This window comes from Choloepus didactylus, chromosome X, assembly GCF_015220235.1.
Source record: "Choloepus didactylus isolate mChoDid1 chromosome X, mChoDid1.pri, whole genome shotgun sequence".
NCBI lineage: Eukaryota > Metazoa > Chordata > Mammalia > Pilosa > Megalonychidae > Choloepus > Choloepus didactylus.
In genome coordinates, this window is record NC_051334.1 from 35726078 (window position 1) to 35744347 (window position 18270).

Genomic DNA, 18270 nt, shown 5'->3' on the forward strand with positions numbered 1-18270 from the left:
CCCCAATATCTCCACAAAGCTGTTAAAAAGAAAAATATAAAGTGTCAGTTTGCCACTTCTAAATCATAAATACTCATCATTAATCACAGTACATAAATATCCTTTATAGATTTCATAGAATTGGTTCTTTAGTATATTGAACTGTTGCTCAAATTCTAAGAAAATATTTGAAAAGTGTTGTCTATAAATTGATTACATATCCACTTGATTTCTGAGTAAATCTCCACTGAATCATAAAAAATGGATGGCCAAAATACTAAAATGCACTTAAACATAGCTTGCAAAAGCATTCTCTTCTAAGTGGAAATTATTTAATATGATGATGATGCTGGAACCATTTCACTCAGTGAAAATCTGTTTTAATGACTGCTCTTAATTCTGTGCCTATGATTTCTGCAGAAAGGCTAACTTGTTGTTATGGAGAATGAGTTATATCATCAGGAAGGAGACTTCACCACCAGGTTAATGATATAATTGTCATAAACACTGTAGTGGGTTGAATGGTGGTGCCCAAAATGATAAGCCCACCTCCTGGAAGCGGTAAACGCGATTTTAGTTAGAAAAGGGGTCTTTACAGATGCATTGTTAAGGACCTCAAGATCCTGGATTATCTGGGTTGACCCTAAATCCAGTGACAAAGTGTCCTTAAAAGAGACAATAGAGAAGATACATGCATAGAGGAGAAAGCCATTGAACATAGAGGCAGAGATTGGAGTTACACCATGGAAAGCCAAGGAATGCCTGGAGCCAAAAGAAGCTTGAAGGGGCAAGGAAGGATTCATCTCTAGCTACTCTCAAGGGAATGCAGCATGCTGACAATGTGATTTCAGACTCCGGCTTCCAAAATGTGAGAGAATAAATTTCTGTTGTTTTAAGCCACTCTGTGTTAATTTGCTACAGCAGCCCAAGGAAGCCAAAACAAGGACAAACAAAGCCTTGTGTTTCATTGGTATGAAAGTACTTCTTCAATGCTTTTCATGAGGTTATAGTTGAAACACTTCTGACAAATTTTTATTAGGGAGAAAAATGTTAGGGAAAATATAATAGCATTCTTCTAGCACGCAAACATTTCAAAAAGCATACATTGTGCATAGGCCAGTCAGTCTATTTCTCTGAACACACACACTGCCTTAGAGTTATTAGTAGCATAAAATTTTTCTTAAATATTAATTTTAAATAACATAGCTTTAATTGAAAAAAAAGCCGCTTACCATGGAAAGTGATCATTGAATTAAAATGAATCTCCTTATCTCAGGACACAGGAAAAAAATTCAAATAAAATAATGGCCCTGGATAAATTGGGGAGCATAAGGTGGTGCCTCAGAAAAGGGGACGTTATCTTCCTTATTAACTGTATGTATACATTAGAGACGGAGATGAGTAAATAAACACAATAAAACCCAGCAAAAATAGGTGCAATTCTAAAGCCACTTGTGGAGAAACAACTGTTGAATCTTCTCTGTAAGTGGTAGTTAACCACCCCTCCCTCCCTTTTCTGGAAGAATTGTTAGCCCTTTGAGAAAATACTGATGGAAGTTTAGAGTTTTATTATTCTCAGTTTTGAATGTGGAAGGATGTAACACAGATTTAAAGACGTACACCATCAGGGTACGTTTTGTGGATAAGTAAGAAGACTAAGCAAAAAACTAAAAGAAGCCACCACCTTTCTCTTTTAGTGCAATTAAAATAGGTTTTGATTTTTAAAATTAAGATTTACATATATGATTTCAGGAACATATTTTCATAAATAATGTACTTTAAAATAATGACCCTTGTCCATTTTCCATGAAAAGCCTGCTCCCCCACCTAACCACAAAGGCAATAAATTCCATTATTATAATGTAATGCAAATCAGTTTGCATTGAGTTCCTTTCAATTTGTAATGCAAACTTCTCCTTATTTTGATACCAGGATGGGATATCTATAACTCATTTGCGCATATATTTCTGATTGTTATCAAATGTATTATTTACTGTTTTCATTGTGAAGAGTTAACATAGTTATTTCATAAGTGAATTTAAATAATTTTCTTTCAAAATCTACATAGATGAAAATCTTCTTGAGCCCCCATTCTGTTGAGTAGTTTTACATTATAACACAAGAGCAAAGCCTCTTAGCACTCATCAGCTGCTAGATTGTTTTGTTTGCAATCTAGGGGCATTTGCTGTATTGATTAAATGCTCCCTTTCAATTGAGATTGATGGAGAAGCAAAGTCTTTTTTGGCTAACTCTACCCACATAGGCTACTGTTGATAATAATTTTGTTGTCAAGTTATTAAACTTCCCAACCCTTCTAACTGTAATTGTATGAGGTAAAGGCTTATGCCCTCTTTACCAAATTAGCTTGAAGATTTAGTTGGTGAGATGGTCTGGTTTCTTTTAAATAATTCCATCATACAAAATTTTTGTACATTTCTTGAAGAAGAGGCCTTCTAAATACTTTCAGAAGTGCAATAAATTTGTTGTCCTGACATATATTGTTTCTTAATATTTTTGACTGCAGTTGCTGTTTTGCAAAATCACTTAAGCAGTAGTTTATTTAAATCTTAGATCTTCCAATGTGACAATGGAGCTTTCAAGGTAGTAAGACATCTCTGATTTCCATCTGCTTATCAGCTGTCATTGCATTTACCCCAATTGCTACATCTTTCATAGAGATGAATAAGTGATCAAAATCTCTGTAAAGCAGGGTTTATATAAGAAATATGTATACTCTCAAGACACATAAATTCAGATATTTCTTACAGGACTTTCTAGAAAACATTATATTATCTTATATTCTGTATTATAGCTTATGTAAGTATTCTGTATGTGCCATTTAAATTCTGTAATATGTTCTGCAATACATTCTGTATTATTATCTATATTATATTATACTATATTATCTGATCATATTATCTGGAAATAATAATTGGTTGTTAGTATTGCCTTCTTTGTTGATATAAAGTATTTAGGAGTTCTCCTGGAAATTTTAATGTGTAATATATGCTGTTCCATTTAGTTTGAACTCCAGAAATTCTTGAATGTCATGTTGTTCATGTTTGGCTTATAGGAGTTAAATAACAACAACAACAACAAAAATAGATATAGCTATGGGAGGTTATTTTGGCTAATGCTACAACAAACAGTCATACACCAAAAAAACTACAAAGATTAGAATTATGATAAAATCTCATCTCTGTTATCCTGCTTATATAATTATTTAAAAATATTTAAAGCATTCACTGGTTCCTAGAAGATATATCATTCTTCCTAAAGTTATATAACTAGATTGCTCAGTATTAATATCCTGATTAACTGTCAATGTATTTCCTGAATTATTTGCTTATCTGTAAATTCCTTATTGTTTTTGTATTTAATATAAATGGCTTTAACAAACAGCAGTAAACGCCCACTTATACTTTAACCAACCTATGGAATAAAGGCCATGCCATAGGGTTCAATTGCCTGCACTTCACAGAGGCTCCCAGCAGTGGGGAAGGGGGGCTTTGCTTTCCAAATCATGTATCCTGCCGGGGGAAGAACACCTTTGTTCCTATCTATCCATCTATAATCTGTCCATTCATCCATCCATCCATCCATCCATCTCCATCTATCATCTATCTGTCACTGTTTTTTGAAATTTTTAAAAAATTTTTTGCACAAAAGTCAGATATGCTGGCCAAGTCATATGTTCTGACATTGTCTCTTTTTCCAATTTGAACACAAGCACTTTTCAGGTCAGCAGATACTTGGCATAGCATTTCAATAAATAAAGGTCTTAAGAAGATTTAGACTCCACGTGACAAGAATACTGACCTATATTTCAAAATATCCAGGTACTGACAATGAATCCTTTTGACCAGCCTCATTCATAATTACTGATGTTGCTGTGCAAATTAGGTATGATACTAACCAACATAACTTGCAGAAATGCCAGGGAAGTAGGAATTCAGCTGTTTCTTCCAAAGGCGGAGAGTAAATCTGAAGAGCAGATTTCAGAAGCCAAAAGTTAGGTAAGTCCTTATTTTCTAGTAAACTCAGTCAGATCCTGCGCCTTCTCAATCAGAACAAAGTGTTGTCTAGTTTCTTTCTCCCTGAGGTTACAGTTGGATAAAGGGGAGGTTGGGAGGGCATCCTGACTCTGAGGACAGAGAAGGGCTTCTAGCCAGCAACCTCATCCTCATGTTGGCAAATATAAAACTCTTACTGTCTTGTCTTTGAACCACTTCCCCATCGAGTTCCTTGTGGCCTCAGGAAAGTACCCCGGAAGCTTCCCAAATGCCACTGAAAAAAGTCACTGAAGTAGCTGAGATGGGACGTGTCTTCAGGAAGAAATCAAGTCTCAAAAAATGTGTACATCTTCTTTCGCCACTCCTAACTGAGGAAAACTTTTAATTCCTTCTTTATTGGCTATGAAAGCTGACTAGGTAAGTGCCCTTCCATAACTATGGTCTACTTCAGAAAGTCAGAATTAATGCAAAGCAATGTGTAAAATATATATATGTACACATATATATATATTAAAGCTCACATTAGAAGACAAAAGATGAACTCTCTTTCCTTTGCATTCAGGTTACAGCAACCATGCCCAGGGGAGGAAGGGCTAATGGGCTTAGAAAGATTTAGCAGCAATTTGAAATTGATGGCGATTGTGTGTGCTTGTGTGTTTTGGGTGGGAGAAGCAGGTACTGAGCAATAGGAGGGGGAATGTGCAAACTGGGTTAAAATGACAAATTATTATCCTGCCATACTTCATGAAAGAATCCTAGGTCTCTGATGGAAACAATCTAATTTATGGATTTTTAGGTATTTTATGATTTTAAGCAATGAAGAAGGAAGGCTTTTTAAAATGCAAACCCTACTTTGGGAATTTTGAGAGGAGGAGTTATGACTATTTTGAGATATCTCTATATCCCTGAATGAGAAAGTGTTCAGGGGATGCTAAGGAAGGGGTCAGGTAAGAAAAAAGTCACATCTTCATTTCTTCGCATATAGGTTTCCACATTGGCAGAGTATTATTTCCTTGAAATCCATATTCCAACTCTCTGAAACACAATTGTTCCCATAGTAGTTCAGAAAACATTCCCAGTAAAGCATTAACAATTTTTGGATATACTGTTATTAAAAAGAGTTCTTTCTTCTACTTCCTATCAATGTGGCCGAAGAAGAATTTATTGCAGCTGCAATTGGATTAATTCATGCAAGTCCAAACAATGCCATCCAAAAAAAAAAAAAGGGGCAAATGCCCATTGTCTTAGTTTCATGGCTGCTAAAGCAAATACTATATAATGGGCTGACTTAAACAAGGGAATTTCTTGGTTCACGGTTTTGAAACTAGGAGAAATCCAAAATCCAGGCATCAGCAAGGCAATGCTTTCTCCCTGAAGATTGACCTGTTCTGGGGCTGGCTGCTGGTGATCCTTGATACCTGGCTTTTTTGTCACCTGGCAATGTACATGGTGAACTCTCCTTTCTATTCCAGTTTCCATTGACTTCCAGCTTCTGCTCCTCCATGTGGCTTTCTCCCCAAAAATCTCCAGTAATGGGATTGAAGCCCAACCTCATTCAGTTGGACCACACATTGACTACAAACAGTGTCTTGAAAATGTCCTATTTACAATGGGTTCACACCTATAGGAATGGACTCAGATTAAGAATATGCCCCCCGGGTACATAATTCAACCTTCCACATCTACTCACCCTGTTATGAATTATTGCCTACAGATTCATGAACACTGTCCTCTCTACTTGTGGCAAATAGTTATTAAAATGCTTATTTAAGTAGTACATTAGACAAAGCATTTTGATGTTTTACACACACATTCATAAAATGAGGAAGTACTTTATCTTAAGCTGAAGGGTACTTTCCTAGGGATATGCCCCTGCAATTAGATACTTTTTGCTTTCCACAGTTTACTTTTCCTCAAGGAAAATGTCTGAATATAGACGAATAAACCCACAGCCTCTTCAGGGGTTTCTGGCCTTTTCATAACTCCCCTGTGCCAATTAAGGCCTCCTCAGCTTGCATCATCCCCAACTTGGCATTAGCAATCTGCCTTAATTGAACCTCTGTACTTTGTGTGTCTCATGTCAGATGGTGGAGGATTTTGGATGGGAGTGTGCAGCATAACCTCAGTAGATACAGTGACAAGTAGATGGCAGTGGCAGAGGAAATGACAATGGTGTTTCTACTTTCCAAGTGCCTACCTGGTTCCTCAGAGTTCTGAACCATTGGCACTGACTTTTCAATTTAGGAAAATTACTAAGATTGATTATATTTATCAATTCTTCTGAATTACATGGTACTTTTCAAAATACCCTTTGATGCAGTGTACTCATTGACTTGGTAATGTTTTTAAATTAAAAGTGAAGGGAAGATTCTGGGAAGATGGCAGCATAGAAAGAAGTGGAAGACTTAGTCTCCCCCAGAAAAATTCATAAATGAACAAAAAACCAGTAAATAACCTAGGATAACAGCAGGGAGACAAACGTGACTGTACACTCAACATCCACCGACATGAATTGGGAGGAATGCCTGAGATCACAGCATAAAATCTGTAAGTAAAACTGGGGACCCGCGCTGAGAGCTGAGAACCTAGAGCCGAGAACCCCTCCCTCATGGAAGCCGTGCTGTGCACTTTCTCAGCCCAGCTCCAAGTGAGGTTTTAATATTAACTGCTCAATACAGACAGCGAATCCTCAACAAGCAGACAGAGGCTTTTGGTGACAACTGACCTGGGAGAATCGCAGGATAGGGAGCCCAGAGGATCGGGTGTTATATCTGGCTGACGGGCGAACCTGGGAGTCTTTCTATCTCTCGCTCTCTCTCTGTGGAGAAAACCTCAGCTGTTCTCAGCCCACAAGGCATTGCAGTAAAGACAGCCTCACACATTCTGCATTCTGAAACGAGCTGAGAGCCCCACGGCGCGGCCTGGTGGCCCGGGGCTTCCCTTGGGGGACAGCGCACACTGATGACATAGCATGGCATCCCCCTCAGCTGAGGGAGGATCGCGGCTGGGAGGGGGGATCCGCTCCGAGAGCCCGGGGGCACTGCGCCGAGTCCGGTGGTTTGTGGGACACCGAGAGAGAACTGCCCTTCCTCCCTGGCCACCCATGCACGTGCCCCACATCCAGGGTGGATGGCTCCAGTGGCACACCCAGGCTGAGTTCTCCAACTGAACACATGGGAATCATTTCCCCACACTCTGTGGGAAAAAAGGTTCAGAACTGACTTGAGGGATATAGGTGACTCACAGATGCCATCTGCTGGTTAGTTAGAGAAAGTGTACATCACCAAACTGTGTCTCTGAAAAATTAGATTGATATCCTTTTTTTTTGATACAACTTGAAAGAACCCTATCAAGCAAAACAAATGCCAAGAGGCCAAAAACAACAGAAAATCTTAATGCATATGATAAAACCAGACGATATGGAGAATCCAACTCCAAACACACAAATCAAGATATTGGAAGAGACAAAGTACCTCGCACAATTAATCAAAGAACTACAATTGAGGAACGAAAACATGGCAAAGGATTTAAAGGACATCAAGAGGACCATGGCCCAGGATATAAGTGCCATAAAGAAGACCCTAGAAGAGCATAAAGAAGACATTGCAGGAGTAAATAAAAAAATAGAAGATCTTATGGAAATAAAAGAAACTGTTGGCCAAAATAAAAAGACTCTGGATATTCACAATACAAGACTAGAGGAAGCTGAACAACATCTCAGTGTCCTAGAAGTCCACAGAACAGAAAATGAAAGAACAAAAGAAAGAATGGAGAAAAAAATTAAAAAATTGCAATGGATCTCAGGGATATGATAGGTAAAATAAAACGTCCAAACTTAAGACTCATTGGTGTCCCAGAAGGGGAAGACAAGTGTAAAGGTCTAGAAAGAGTATTCAAAGAAATTGTTGGGGAAAACTTCCCCAACCTTCTACACAATATAAACACACAAAGCATAAATGCCCAGTGAACTCCAAATAGAATAAATCCAAATAAACCCACTCCAAGACATATTCTGATCAGACTCTCAAATACTGAAGAGAAGGAGCAAGTTCTGAAAGCAGCAAGAGAAAAGCAATTCACCACATACAAAGGAAACAATATAAGACTAAGTAGTGACTACTCAGTGGCCACCATGGAGGTGAGAAGGCAGTGGCATGACATATTTAAAATTCTGAGAGAGAAAAATTTCCAGCCAAGAATACTTTATCCAGCAAAACTCTCCTTCAAATTTGAGGGAGAGCTTAAATTTTTCACAGACAAACAAATGCTGAGAGACTTTGCCAATAAAAGACTTTCCCTACTTCAGATTCTAAATGAAGCCCTACCAACAGAGAGACAAAGAAAGGAGAAAGAGATATAGAGAATTTTAACAGACATATATAGAACCTTACATCCCAAAGCACCAGGACACTCATTTTTCTCTAGTGATCACAGATCTTTCTCCAGAAGGGACCATAAGCTGGGACATAAAACAAGCTTCAAGAAATTAAAAAAAAAAAAAAATTGAATATACTCAAAGAACATTCTCCAAACACAATGGAATACAAATAGAAGTCAATAATTTTTCAACTCTAACTCCACTATTTACTCCCTACATGATAAAAATACACAAACTCTAAGGACAAATCAGTGGTTTTGAACTCAATGTAAAATATGTAATTTTAGACAACTATATAAAGGTGGGGGAATGAAGGAGTATAGGAACATAGTTTATGTGCCCTATTGAAGGGAAGGTGGTATCAAAGAAAAACAAGATTGATAGGGATTTAAGAGGTTAATTTTAAGCCCCACAGTAACCACAAAGAAATTATCAGAGAATATAACCATAGAGATGAAAAGTAGAGTTTGGGTTAAGAGAAATGGGGGAAGGGGCAATGGGGAGTTAAGAAAGGAGTGTAGGGTTGCTGTTTGAGGTGAAGGGAAATTTCTAGTAATGGATGGTGGGAAAGAGCATAACATCATTCTAACTGTGATTAATCCCACTAATAGAAAGCGAGGGAGGGGGTGGAATGGGAAGATTTAGGCTGTATATATGTTTCCACAACTGAAAAAAGAAAAAAAAAAAAGTCTAACTAGACGACAATTGAATGCTAAGGATGAACTTGGATGGGATTGGAGGGTGGAGGACAGGTGGCTCGAAGGGACACAGTTGAGACATAAGGAAAAGGAAATATAGAATGTAAGCATTGTATCATTGTTGAATCTCTTGTACTTCTTAGCTGAGCTTAATAGGATTGCATAAAAGAATGTTCTTGTTCATGGGAAGTACATACGTGAATTATGGTGTATGTTCAAGGATGTGTGCAGCTAACTCTCATATGTTCAGAAGACAGAGAAATATATGATGGATGATAGGGAGGGAGGGAGGGAGGGAAGGAAATAGTGATGTGACAGCATGTTAAAGTTGGTGGATTGAGCTATCGGGGGAGGGGGTCAGGGTATGATGGAATTCTGTGTATGGGGCTAGTATTGTTTTTGCAACTATTCATGTAACTTTGAATTTATTTCAAAAAAAAAAAAGTGAAGGTCTCCTCAATAATGTGCCTTACTTAAGTTAATATTATTGTGTGTCTTGGACCTCAGAAATAATCCTTTTATAATGAACTTGTGATTATATTGTGGGGGAGGATATGAGGAAAAATATTTGTCACTAGTGCATATTGAATTGCCATTGACTCAATTGATCTCTTTTTGAACAAAAGCATAATCTTTATTTACTCTGACCCAATGAAAGTGGAAAGTGTTGAACTTTTCAGCTCAAATACACAGTGAATTAAATTTTTCCTGCTCAGAAATAGAAACTAAGTGATAAAGTTCCCCTTTAACCCACTGTCTTTCTTCCAACTGAGGCTATCTTTGCCAAATAACTTGCAAGCAGGAGGGCATTCTAGGTTAACTCAAGATTTTTAAATTCCTCCAGAGTTATATTTTTGCATAGTTGATTCATTATCCAGTTAAATGTTGTGATTACCCAGAATATTTAACATATTAATAGTTGGATTTATATACAAACTTTAAAGCCTCTTATAAATTGTGTCTTTTTACTCTTTATCAAATGTTTTTTGGTCATCTTGTTATCCCTGGCACTATTCTATATGCTTAGGAAAGAATGATGAACAGTACAAAAAAGGCTTCTGTCCACATGGAGCTAATGTTCCAATGGCATTAGACTGAAAATGGGATATTTAATGGAAAGTGTTTCTGTTGTCCTGAATTTTCAAATAAAGTGACAAACTGTGCTGGTTTGTATATATTATGTCCCCCAGAAAAAGTCATATTCTTTGATGCAATCTTGTGGGGGCAGATTGATTAATCCTCTTGATTGAATGTTTCCATGGAGATATGACCCACCCAACTGTGGGCAATACCTTTGATTAGATTACTTCCATGGAGGTGTGGCCCTGCCCAGTCAGCGTGGGTCTTAATTAAATTACTGGAGCCCTATATAAGAGCTCAGACAGAAGGAGCCTGCTAAGAGTAACATTTTAGAGCTGCAGCCAAGAGAAACATTTTGAAGACGGCCATTGAAAGTAGACTTTTGCTACTCCAGAGTTTGCCTGGGAGAAACTAAGAGAATACCACCAGACACCCAGAGAGAACCATCCTGGAAGAAAGCCATTTTGAAGCACAACCTGGGAGCAAAGGAAGAAGATGCCAGCTCTGTGCCTTCCCAGGCAACAGAGGTGTTCCAGATGCCATTGGCCATTCTTCTGTGAAGGTACCCTGTTGTTGACACCTTAGCTTGGATGCTTTTATGGCCTTAAGACTATAACTGTGTAACCAGATAAACCCCCTTTATAAAAGCCTATCCATTTCTGGTGTTTTGCATATCGGCAGCATTAGCAAACTGGAACACAATCCTAATAACCGTAGATAATTTTATCTCTATGTTATGAAAGAGGTTGCTATTCCATTTATTTAGGACTTGCTAAATGTATTAGTTAAGGAATTTCTAGCTGCTATAAAAATTAAAACCCAGATTTTCAGTAGCTTAACACAATCAAAGTTTTTCATAACTATAACATTCTGATGCACTTGTTCCTTGTTGATGCGATTCAGGAAGCCAAGCTCCTTCCATCTTGTGGGTCCCTTATCCTTTAAGAACTCAGAAGCCCCTGAATATGGTTGGAGAAAAAAGAAAGAGAGAAGGGTATTTCCAACAGCTTTTTAATCACTCTGGCATGGAATTGACACACATCACTTCCACTAACATACCTTTGGAAAGTCCTAGGCATATGGGTATGCCTGGGTATAAGGGGTTCTGGGAAATATGGTGTCTGGTTAGACAATTGCTGCCAAATGACATCTTTGTACTAGAAAAAGGAAACACAGAATTTTTCATAGACAGCTGATGTTTCTGCCATAGCAAGGGAGGCCAAAATCCTTTAGCTTATGACCCACTTCCAGTCTATATATGAGAAGGCCAGGGACTGATGACGAGGGAATTCCTTGGAAAGGAAATGTTGACATAACAGGGAGAGCTACACTTCTTTCTCTTTCTACCAACCACAGTCCGAGTGAAAGAGGCTGGTTTCAAATGAACTACTCAGGCAGTGGGGTGATTTCTTTAAGGAGAGGAAACTGACAGCTTAATGCCTATTGGCTTTTCCTGAGCTCCTGCATCCAATTGGACCATGGAGGGAGAAAAAACAGCTTGAGTGGGAGCAAGATGCACTTCCACTGACATGAGGCAGGGCTTAGAGGGCCAGAGTGGACTGTATGCTATGGAAGGCAGCTGGTCTTTGGTAGTCTTAAAAGAGCCTGTTTGAGGCAGTCTGCTGGGGTGAAAAGATCCCAGGAGAAAGTCTATGTGGAATAATGCAAGAAAGAAGCTGAGAGAAGAAACCTAGAAGGTCAACTCGAGAAGATCAACCAACACCAATTAAGTACGTGGACTTGGCCTTTTTAGCTGTAATCCCATCTACATCCTGTAACACTGAAGGTGCCATATTAGCAGAGTGACTGAAGGAGGAGAGGAAGTTTAGAGCAGGGGGAGAAGAAAAGCAAGCCATGTATACCTCCTTCCTCACAAGCAGCTTGAGAAATTACTGGATAAGCCTGAGGGTAAGGATGGGTGCCTGGGAGGGAAGGACAGGAAAAGTATTCAATTGGATATGAGATAAAAGAGTTGATTTGTTTTAAATTTCTATAAATATCTGAAAATGAAACTGTTTTAGCCCTGGGAACTACCTTGAGGTAACCACAGGGGGTGGAGAAAGGAAGACCCTTCACTGGTTTGGAGAACAGTAGTGAGAGAAAAGCAACTGTTTTCAGATTGCACTTCACCAAATTTAGTCCATTCAATGTGTCCATTACTAAGACGATAAATGAGCAAGGCAAATTTAGATGGTGATAATTCTATGAAAAAAAAAAAAGTCCAGGGTGAGCATTGAGGATGGCATGAAGACTGGGACAGTGCATCCAGGTGGAGAGAATAACAAATGTAGAAGCCCTAGGGTCATTGTGCTTGGTGGGAAGGGGCCCAGCAGGAGGGACTCTCAGACCTTCTAAGAAAGAAAAAAGGTTTTTGAGGCTGGAGATTGGGCAGTAAATGGGAAAGGGGCATCACTTGCTGCCAGAGATGTTGGCAGGGCCAGATCTTGTAGGGCCTGGAAGGACAAGATGAGGTGTGGAATTTTATTACCTGTGAATTACAAGCCACTTGAGGGTATAAACAAGGGAATGACCTGATCTGATTTACACTTTGGAAACATACTTTGGCTGATTTATGTTGAATAGATTGTAGGAACCCAGAGTGGAAAAAGGGAGACCTGTTAGTGACTTACAATCATCTGGATGAAAGTGGTGGTGGTTTGGACTAGGGTATTAGGGGTGGAAATTGAGGGAAGAAGACAGTCTGAAGACATGAAAGGATAAAATGACCAGGGATGAGTGAAAGATAAGAATCAATATTAATTTCTTTTGAGAGGCATTTATTAAGTCATGGAAAACTGGAGGAAAGGGGGTTTAATAGGGGGAAGACTGAAGAGAGCAATCTACCCCCCTCCAATAATACACAACACTCTTGGCAGTAGAAAATACACTTAACTTCGTCAATAAAAACTGTGAAAGTCCCTAAGGATACTCCAGTTAACAAAACCAATATGGATCTTTATTTGTTTAATGAAATATATATATATATTTCTACCATAAAAGAAATACAAACAAGGTTTCAGGCAAGTTTCTACACATTCTTGGTTAACATCTTTACCAAACAGTGGGAAATGTAAGTATTTGAAGTCTTTTAGCATTGGAAAAGGCATGCCAAATGCTACTAATTAGAATATGTGTGCAAATAATTTACTATACAAAAATGCATTTTCTTTTGGCTATTCATATTTCAGAATTCTTTCTTTATCCTTTTTTTTTCCCCACTGGCTGCCTTAAATTGCTAATAGGTAAAAGTTTCTTTGACATGAGAATAGAAAGAAGGATTTGCATGTATTCCCACCTCCAATCCAGGGGATATTTGAAGATAAAAGGGTGAGCTTTTGGGATTATTAACAGCTCTAAAATATATGTAAATTCGAAGAAGCCATCTTCATAAAAATATCTCTAGATCTTAACACAATTCATGTAGATATATTCATTTATGCTTCATGTATGCAAATGGACACTCAAAGAGTATTAGTGCAAATGCCCTATTTGCAAACACCCAATAGGGCATGATACTATTTGGGGCAGAACTCGAAGAAAAGTACGGGCACTCATTTTTTTGTGTTTTGTGTTTTTTGCCCTCTAGAACAGCATTGTCCAACAGAAATATAATAAGAGTCATATATGGAATTTCAAATGGTCTAGTAGATACATTAAAATGTGACTAATAAAATTAATTTTAAGATTATATTTCATTTAACTCATAATCAAAATATTATAATTTCAATGTGTGTTAAATGCAATACATTATTAATGAGGTGTTTTACATTCTTATTTTATACTATTTTTGAAATTCAGTGTACATTTTCACTTACAGCATATCTCCATTTAGACCAGCCATCATGTTTCAAGTGCTAAAAGCCACATGTAATTAATGATTTCCATATTAGACAGCACAGCCCTACAAATGATCTTTATCAGTAACTTTAAACAGACAAGACAGTCCCTAAATGCTTATTTCTGTTTTTTTTTTTTTTTTTTTTGACTAATGACTAAAGTCAGGGCTTATTACTCCTACTTTTTCTACCAATGTCCTGGTGCAAAAAGTCAAGGTGATTTTCCTGCTGTTGTTCCAACTTGAACCTGTAACCAACTTTTTTGAGGGTTTCTGAATAGTGATTTAGAGTGAAAACAATGATTGAGGGTTTACTTTAACTTTTCTATTAATGCCAGTAAAGTGAGTATAATTCCTTTCAGTCATCTTGAAGGATTAAAACCAAAAATTAACATTGTGTAAAGACCTGTACAGCCTGAAATGTAGGTGTTGAGTTCAAACCAGGAAACCCAGGTTCACACAGGCTATGCAACAATTACCCAGGCTTTTTGACTGTGAGCTCCATGTTTATTTCTTTTTTCATTAAAGGAGAAGAAAAAAATCATAGAAAAAACAACTTTGATTCATTTATTTGTTCATCAAATATTTACACAGCTCCTAATATGCTATTTTAAGGATAACATAAATATATCAGGAGTATGCACTAGAATTCTTCAGTAACATGAATGTTTAGAAAAAGAAAGGAAAAAAATCCTTCATAGAGCTATATGTGATATAATATTGGAACATTCATTTTCTTTTAATCAAAGTATTTTGAAAAAAGTCACTTTTAACTTTTCTTTTAGGCCCTATGCTGTATTTTGAAATCCTGTCATTTTTAATTAGAAATGACTTTTCCAGTGACCTTTAAAGTCATTGTTAAACTATCAGTGGTTAATAGGGTTTTATATTGCTTTGTTTAATTTCATAGCAATAATAGACATAATATATTTTAGTGCAAAAATGATTAGGTTCTTTTTTAGGAAAAAAATTTCCGTGCAGCTTAATTAATTGAAGTGAATATTAAGCAAACAGAAATTTTCAAAAGAAGAGTCTCCTTTTAAAAATAAGATTATTATGGAGCATAATTTATTCAGTCTTACAATACACCCACTGATTGGAATTTTCATGGCAGAATGAATAAAGGGCAATCCACTATGACTTTGACTTGCTTCTTTAACTTCTTTTTAAAATACTCATTCTCTAAGTCTTTACTTATTTTCTTCAAATTGCTCCTCTTCCACTATTCCCTTTTTCAGTGAGAAGTACAACTATTTCCAGAAGTTCACAAGCCAGCTGGTTACACTGCTACTACCATAGCTATTGTTGTTTATTGTTGGCATCTGTTCTGTTTAGCAGTGCTCATTGGACCATCATTAACTATGTTGAATTTGAACCTTTCCTTGACCATCCACATCCAATCAAATTTCCATCTGTAGAATCTATCTACTTCTCTCCATCTCTGCTATCACTACCTGAATTCATTGGGCTTCTTATTGATTGTCCCAGATCTGTCTTGTCTTCCTCCAGCCCATCTTCCAAGCAGCACCCATTATATTATTTCAAAATCATCCATCTGATGATGACAGTCTCCTTCTTAGAATATTTCAAAGGCTGCATCACTTTGGGGGTAAACCCCAAATACTTTAATATATCCTAGAAGGTTCCTGCCCATCTCACCAACATAAAATCTTGAGATTCTTCCCCTTAGTTTCTAAACTCCAGCCTCAAGGGCCTTTTTTTTTTTTTTTTTAGTTTCTCTTGGGAATAAATATTCCCGCCTCTGGTTCTCCTCTCTCTGTCTCCTATTCTTTTTTTCTCTACTATTCATCTACTATTCATCCTTTAGAGGTTGGTTATTCAAAGAAATCATTCTCAACTCCCTAGCTTAGGTCAGAATCTCTGTGAAATGCTCTCATGTCACTCTGCACTTCTCCTTTGTAACTTATCGAAGTTATAATTAAAATAATTATAATTACAACTAGATTAAGAATTCTATTTATTGCGTTTACTTGACTAGTTTATAAGTTTCACTAACACAAGGAATGTGTCTGTCCAGTTAATTTGCTGTATTCTGAGTGTCTATCACAGCACCTTGCACAGAATAGGAACTCAATAAATATTCATTGACTGAAAAAACAACCAAATGAATGAAATCAGACAATATATATAAAATAACACTTAACTGTAATCTATTATAGTCCCATGCCATGGTTATGTAGTATAATCATCATGCAATGGAGAACAATGACATGTTAAATAGCAACATGGTAAACTGGTAGAAGATAAGTGTGAAACACCAAAGGCAGTTTAACCACTGATGAAATTTTCAACCTGCTGCTCTGTTTCAACAATGTAGACTTCTTTATTAAAAGTTTGAGATAGCATGGAGTAGCAGAAAGATCCCTGGCCTGGGAATAAGGGGAGCTGTGTTTTGATCTGGGTGTGCACAAACAACCTATGTGTTCATTAAGTCATGATAACTGCCCGGTACTTAACCCTGTTTGCAAGTAAGAGCTTGAAAGGGGGCTGCAAATGCTAAGCCAACAGCTAATATAAGTATGTGCAGCAACTAAGAGTAAACCAAGGAGTGATGATGACTTTGTGACTTCCGGACACAAATTTGTCTAAGGTCATTCTGGATATTTCCCCACAAATACCCAATGCAGGATAATTAAAACCAATTCGTGGGCCAACTCTAACCTTCTGCCTGCCAGTCTGTAATCCCCTTAAAAATTTATCATTTCAATAGCTGAAAACGGTATGAATTTTTCATACATTATGGTTCTTTAAAAATTTATTTACTTTTATTAGAGAAGCTGTGGGTTAACAGAAAGATCATGCAAAAATACATTTTAACCTTTTACATTAGTGTGCTGCCTTTGTTACAATTTATTAGAGAATATTATAATTGTACTATTAACTAGAATCCATAGTTTACATTAGGGCTCACTGATTACATTGTATGTTTCTATGGTTGTTTTTAATTTTGCTTTGTTTTAATTTTTATTCTAGCAATATGCATACCACCTAAAATTTCCCCTTTTTAACCACATTCAGATATATAATTCAGTGGTGTTAATTACATCCACAGTGTTGTGCTACTATCATCACTACTTTACCAAAACTTTTCCATCACCCCAAACAGAAACTCTGTACCAATTAAGAATTAATTCCCCATTCCCTGCCCACACCCTGGCCCTGGTAAACTGTATTCTGGTTTCTGACTCTATGCATTTGCTTATTCTAATTATTTCATATCAAGAAGATCAAATAATATTTGTCCTTTTGTGTCTGGCTTATTTCACTTAACATGATGACTTCAAGGTTTGTTTCTTTCATACTTTACAATATGAAGATTTTCCTTGTTTGAGTAGAGGCAAAAGTACTTGAAAATGATTACTATTGTTATTAAAGCTATTGTCATATTGGAAGACCCATTATTTAGAGAAACATCTATGACTCATCAGAGCTTGCCCATCTGGATTTCTCTATTTATAATTCATGTCATTGGAATCTTTCCTTCACTATGCTTGCTATTATGTGTAGCTGTATTTCATTGATTCTCGGTACAGGATAGTAATCAATTTTAAGAATATGATGTGATTTCTTTATGCACTTTCCTTTAGGTGGAAATGTGGCTTGTTTACAATTCCTAGCTATTAAAAACAATGTTGCTATGAACATTTTGGTACCTGTATCCTGTCACACACATGCATGAACCTAACAAAGACAAAGGCTTCTTTTGTGACTTGCAAGTGTGAAACCTCTATAGTCTATAGTATATGAGGAATTCTGTGCTTTTACCACTAAGGTAGCATTATGTCTATAGTGATATTCTTGATCATGGTATATCCTTTTCTGCCACTCTCTTTATTGGTTGAGTGAAACTTAAGCCATTAGAATGCAAAATACTTTTCTGAAGATTCCTGACAGTACTCTAAGTTCTGAGGTGCTGCTGAGGTGCTTGTCAAGTGATTTGGGAACTTCTATATGCACTACTCTCCCACCTTTGGAGAGTCACAGGGCACATTGTCACATTAAAGGATCTGAGAAGTCCTACAATAAAGACACTTCTATAGAGTTGCTTAACAGTTTCCAAAGCTACTTGATTAAAGCTACTTTTTTTTACATGCACAATATGTGTATGAATTCATTGAAAAAATTTCAGGAGATTCAGTTACAGTTAGTGTCTAAATATTTGCAAAAGAATATTATAAATAATTTGATAATTGAGAAAGGTCTGCCACTTTTCAGAAGCAGCTCTTTGATTTCGTTTTGAAGGGTAATTGAGAGAAATGAATCCTG